Source organism: Dendrobates tinctorius, unplaced genomic scaffold (assembly GCF_039654945.1).
Source record: "Dendrobates tinctorius isolate UK_male_01 unplaced genomic scaffold, ASM3965494v1 ptg000040l, whole genome shotgun sequence".
NCBI lineage: Eukaryota > Metazoa > Chordata > Amphibia > Anura > Dendrobatidae > Dendrobates > Dendrobates tinctorius.
In genome coordinates, this window is record NW_027361708.1 from 27939433 (window position 1) to 27946053 (window position 6621).

General features: G+C 42.4%; 1 long non-coding RNA gene across 1 annotated transcript; it reads left to right on the forward strand.

Moving 5' to 3' along the window:
* The first annotated feature begins 1487 nt into the window (after window positions 1-1487).
* LOC141088756 (uncharacterized) lies at window positions 1488-6320 on the forward strand. The gene is made up of 5 exons (XR_012232050.1): window positions 1488-1608; window positions 1844-1900; window positions 5019-5040; window positions 5974-5992; window positions 6249-6320. It is a non-coding gene; the product is annotated as an uncharacterized lncRNA (long non-coding RNA).
* The last annotated feature ends 301 nt before the right edge of the window (window positions 6321-6621 follow it).

Here is a 6621-nt window from a genome sequence, read left to right on the forward strand (position 1 = left end):
GTGTGTGTGTATAATATGTGGTGTGTATATATTATGTGGCTTGTGTGTGTATATAGTATGGTGTGGTGTGTATATAGTATGTGGTGTGTGTATATATAGTATGTGGCTTGTGTGTGTATATAGTATGTGGTGTGTGTATATAGTATGTGGCTTGTGTGTGTATATACTGTAGTATGTGGTGTGTGTATATAGTATGTGGCTGGTGTGTGTATCTATTATGTGGCTTGTGTGTATATATAGTATGTGGCTTGTGTGTATATAGTATGTGGCTTGTGTGTGTATATAGTGTGTGGCTTGTGTGTGTGTATATAATATGTGGTGTGTATATATTATGTGGCTTGTGTGTGTATATAGTATGTGGTGTGTGTATATATAGTATGTGGCTTGTGTGTGTATATAGTATGTGGTGTGTGTATATAGTATGTGGCTTGTGTGTGTATATAGTATGTGGCTTGTGTATGTATATACTGTAGTATGTGGTGTGTGTATATAGTATGTGGCTTGTGTGTATATAGTATGTGGCTTGTGTGTATATACTGTAGTATGTGGCTTGTGTGTGTATATACTGTAGTATGTGGTGCGTGTATATAGTATGTGGCTTGTGTGTGTATATAGTATGTGGTGTGCATTGACACATGACGCTGCGCACCGTCCGTACAGGACAGCCTATAGAAGGCCGGGATCACACATGGGAGATACTCGGACGAGTGTCACATCTTAATACCCGGCACTCAGGAGCAGAGCGTGCAGCTGTTTGTATTTCTATGCAGTCGCACGCTCCGCTCCCGATTGCCGCAGGCAGTGCCGGGTATTACGATACGAGACTCGTCCGAGTTTCTCGCATGTGTGATCCCGGCCTAACGCTGGCTTCTGGAATACCCTGCGACATATTTGAGAAAGATTCTTTGAATAGAAACATCAATCCCTTGTCCCAATCAAGAAGCAATTTCTTCCTTTTGAATACCTGACCTATTCCTATGTAAATATATAAAAATCAGCCCTTTTGCTTGAACTGAATTGAGTGTGCAGTGAATAATTCCAGGACAGAGGAGCAGCGTCATGTAAAGGAGCAGTGAGGGACCGGCAGCCGCTAAGGCCGGACAGAGCCCTGACTTCAACCTCATCCAACACCTTTGGGATGAACAAGAATGGAGATTGCTAGCCGGGACCACCCATCCAGCATCAGTGTCTACTGTCACAAATGCTATTGTGAATGAAGGGGCAAAAATCCCCACAGACACCTCCAAAATCTTGTAGAAAAAGACAATCTCCACATTACTGCCTAGGAATTTAGAATGAGATGTTCTAAAATTCTGTATCCCTACACTTATATGGTGTATAAGTATAATAACAATATAAAAAAGATTATAAGATGCTTCTTCGGATATGTGTTCATGTGTGTGTGGGGGAGCGGGGTGTTGTTTTCTATAATTTGCTGTATCAAATTATTTACATATATTTATAAATGCTCCAATACTTTATTATACAGGATTATACTGTCCTCTCATTGGCTGCAAGGACATTCTAGAATGCTGTGACCTCACAAGGTCGGCGCTATGGGCAACCGCTCTCCCGGAACTCCTTTGAGGGCTACAGTAGACGAGGAGAGTGAGTATGCGTGTCTTATGCTCCTGCCCTGACCTTATTATTTCCCATTTCCTAGCTATATAAGTTTCTGATTTCTTGTAATAAGTTTCCCCTATTTTCCAATTCTCATGTCCCGTACATTTTTAAACAGAAAACCTTATATTTGTTAATTAGTTACAGCAATATTTACCATTGATAAAATTGGCATTGGAGATTAGTCTATTTATAAGGAAACTTCTCTATTTGTCCTATTCAGGATTGTGCGATTATTTCTACTAGAGAAATGGCGAGCAAAAATGAGAGACCAATCTATGTAAGTTCCAAATAAGAAAAGTCATGTAATTCAGATTAGTGACTGTAACGCTGTCTCTATATGTGTATATAATAATGAATGTCTGATGTCCGTTCTTCATGCACAGGCAATGCCTGGACCAATCAGATTGGTATAATAACAACGATAGCAAAATCGCTTTTTTTTTTTGTGTTGAAAAAAAATACAGATATTCACAAAAGAGCAAAAATTCACTTGAGTCGTCATTTTTGAATATCCGTTACATTGTTGATTTTTGGTCGATGGAGCTGGGCAAGGGCTTGTTTTTTTGCCTGGTGACCTGATGTTTATATTGAAAATATTTTGGGGTAGTTATGGTGCTTTGATTGCTGTTATGTATCGTTTGGTGGAGTTGTAGCAAACAAAAACTTGCAATTTTGGCATTTTGATTTTTTTTATGCTTTGCAGTTTCTATAGATTGGGTCAATTATTTTAGGTTTCCATAGATCGGACTTTTCTGAACAGGTTGATACCAAATACAGTATGTGTATTTTTTATTTTTTCTTCCTTTAATATTAACTGGAGGAAAGGGGGTTGATTTGAATTTTTTTTGCTTTTAAAGGGAACCTGTCATGTCCTTTTTCGCATGTAAACTGTCCCCAGTGCATTATTAGTAATGCAATATGTGTCACTAACATGTTTTTTCATTAAAAACGGCGCTGTAATGATGTCCGAAAAGCACTTTATATGGTTAGATTGTACCTGCTCAATTAGTCATAGGGGTGTGCTTCATTTTATTCAGTCATGGTTGTCGCCGCCCACGCAATCTGAATGATGCTCCCGGAGTTGCGCTGACGTCACTCAAATCCACTTTGAAAAATCCCGAGCTTGCGCAGTTTATAGTAGAGCAGCGCTTATGCAGCGTTGATCATCGACTTGCGCATGTGCCATGACGAGCGGCTCCCTGCGCTTAAGCCTTAATATAACATAATGTGCATAAGCCGGTCCCATCACCAGCTGATGCAAATCTGCGCACAGACGCCGATCATTCCGGCAGCGTGTACGCTTCCTGGCTTCAGAGACGCACACTGTGCATGACCGGAAGACCGGCAATGTGGCGGCTCGTGCAAATTATGTTATCAAGCCCATAGGGGTGTGATGACATGGAAAGATGGCTGAGTAGCCTGGGGAACTAACGCCCCACCGACTAATCAAAGCCCTCAATAGTATAGGAAAGTGGAGGTTACACATGATTTTTTAAAGCATTTATTTAACCCCTTCCCAACATTGGAAGTATCCATATGACATGGTTGGCTGGTACTTACCGACCTTTGACGGATGGATAAGTCATGGCGGTCTTCTGAGAATAGCGGCTGTGAGCGAACCATAGCTGATTCTGACAGCTGACACCCGGCACTCAGTGCAGGATCAGTGATCGCACCGCTCCGAGCACTTTATCCCACTATACCCTATATCGATCACAGTATTTAGCAGGCATGCAGAGAGAGGGAGCCTCCTCTGCACTTTGATCAGCGCCCCGTTGCCATGGTGATCTGATGTCATCATGACGATATCAGGTCACCAGAGCTAGCAAACTAGCCACTTCAAGCTCAGAGCTTGGTGCAGCAAGTTGGTCTGCCAGTGCAGCGCTGAGAGTTTGTAAAGCATGGCAAAGCTCCTGCATCCCCATGCTTTACAAGTGATCAGACTGCAAAAAGTGAAAGTCCCATAGTAAGACAAAGTAAAAAAACTGAATTTTTTTTGTAAAAATATATAATATATATATATATATATAAAAGAACAAAATAATTTGAAAACAAATATATATATTAAACCCATAAATAAATATTTTTATTAAAAAAATAAATAAAAAGCACATGCATTTGCTATCGGCGCGTCCGGAACGACCCGATCTATAAAACTGTCCCACTAGTTTAACCCCGTTAGTGAAAACTAAAAAAAAAAAAGAGCAATGCGTTATTATCATACTTGAGAACAAAAAGTGGAATAAAATGAAGTGTTCACTTTCTTCTTAGTGTGTGTGTTAATTAACCCTTCAATAACTCTAGGATTAGTAATGGATAGGTGTCTTATTGACAACTCTCCATTACTAAGCCGAGTTTAATGTCACCTTACAATAGCAAGGTGGCAATAACCCCTTATTAACCCCACTTGCCATCACTACAGGGAAGAACCCGACATATCTCCAGAATAGGAGCATGTAATAGACATTTCTGGGCAGCTGCAGGCTGCTCTTTTTAGGCTGGGAGGCCAAGATCAATGGCCCCTTACCAGCCTGAGAATAGCAGCCCCCAGCGTCGGGTTTTCATTCATTCTTCTCTCCTGCTCGCTATTGCCAGCAGAGCAGGAGAGAAGAATGACATCCGCGTTCAGCACCAGCTGCCAGGGAACAGCGCTTACTGTAGCGCTTCTTCCCCGGCGGCCATCCGTGTGGTCCTGATGCGGCACACGTGCGGCACATGGTTGCCACACGTGCGCTACACGGATGTACCACGTATCCACACAGACACGGATAGCTCCTGGAACGTTTTTTCTGGTACCAGAATTATCTGGACGTGTGAGACTGCCCTGACAGCGGTCAGAATTGTAAAGCTGAAAACAGGCTTGGGAGCTGAAGGAGTTAACTGAATTATATTACACAGGGCTGGTTAGGCATAGAGTTTAATCACACATAGCTCAATGCTGCTGGATCGGAGGGCATGGGGGGCCTGATAGGTTCCCTTTAGAGCAGATGTAGTAATGCAGCTATAGCAGTTTGCCCTCATTTTTAAACCCAAATAAATATGTACATAATGGGCGCAGCGACAGAGAGTCATAAAACACAACTAATGTAGAAATATATTCCACATATCTTAGACTTGGAAAAGTGGAAAATAAAGTCTGATGCCACCCGGAGTTGTCAGCAGATGCCGGGTCACATACCAGGCGTGCTGTTTATGGACTGTATGAATGCTGCATGGGGCACGGACTGACGCTCTGCTCATAGACTGCGCTAGTATTAATAAATCTATCTTGTGTGATAATGTAGTCTGTTCATTATCCAGTGTAATGGAAGCCTATGAGTATGTTATGTACAGGACAATGTAAGAAGCTGGAATATTTCATGGACTTTTTATACTTCTCTGTTTTACTTTTACAGCCTGCAGTGATTAACATCCCATGTAAGTATTCACATTCTCACAAGCATTTATAGCATTTATACCTCTCCGTGCCCCCTGCTCCGGTCTGTGCAGGGTGGGGACTGAGGCTTTCTACAGCAGGCGCGATCCAGTGACGTAATGGCGCCTGCTGAGCCTCAGACACACAGGGGCAGGCGAAGGGTGGAACAAGAAGCCGGTGGTAAAATTATGATGACAGTTGGGGTGATGGGGAACAGAGCCAGCACTCCTCAGGACTCACGGCCGTGTGGTCCCCCGCTATTGATGCAACACCCCTGCACTCCAGTAGTTGACTGTATGGCCGGGATCACACATGTGAGAAACTTGGCCGAGTCTCGCACGTTAGTACCCGGCACTACCACCGCCACTCGAAGTGCAGAGTGTGGCTGCATAGCAATACATGCAATCGCACACTCCACTCCTGAGTGCCGATGGCAGTGCCAGGTATTAACATGCGAGACTCGGCCGTGTTTCTCGCATTTGTGATCCCGGCTTATAGCCGAAACCTGGATGCCAGATCAGATCTGATTGTAAGGAAATCTCTGTACGATCACTTTGTACAGGAAGGGCTCAGTCACATGTGTGTTTATGTATCAGGTGTGCTCTCAGTATTTTTCACTGCCCCTTATATTCTATGGCTCTAGTAACATGTCAGCAGTGGGGAGAATTGTGGATCACACTCAGCCATTGACCAAATACTAGGAGAAACTTGGGAAATTGCATACAAGAGAAATGACATACTGATGGTAAAAATGGACACATGGACTAAAAAAGGATAAAAATCGGAGATAGCGCACTGATGAAAATTAGTTTGGTTTTGTGCAGATGAGAGAAACAATGACTTGTGAATACGGCCCAAAAATAAGTCGTCCGCTGCAACTGACTGTTATTAACGACTTCAATAAATCTAATTGTAAACTGTTGTTTGCTTTTCAGCTGAAGGTGTAAATCGCAGGTAAGAGTCTTTCTCCTCATTTTACAGTGTGTGGTGCGCATGCGCCACCTCAGCTCCATCCTACAGGGGCATCTCAGGGATGGAGGGTCCGGCGGACGGACCCCCAGCAATCAGCAGCTTATGCCCTATACTGTGGATTGGGGATGAATAAGTGGGAACATCTTTTTTAATAGTTCACATCAATTGCTAGTGTTACCATAACTTGTAGTTAAACCCTTACCTAATCTATACATTGATGTGTTTCCTTGTACTATAGGATGGACGTCACAGGATTACATAAAATAATAATACAGAAGAGCAGAGATATTGAAAAGAAGATCACAACTTTGTAAGTGATAAAATTGTACGATCTAATATAAACCAACCTTCTGGATTCCATAATGATAGAGATGATTCCTTATCTCTGACGACTGATTCATTATATTCTAGTAGAAAAATATTTAGGATTGAGAGTCCTCAGTGGTTGATACCTTTAAATGGCTAACTGAAAAGATGGTGACACATTGCAAGCTTTCCCGACTGCTCAGGTCTCTTCATCAGGCATTGACTAATACAAAATCTGAAGAATCACATATTTATACACAACACAGCACAGAAATAATGCAGTAGATAGGTATCAACCACTGAGG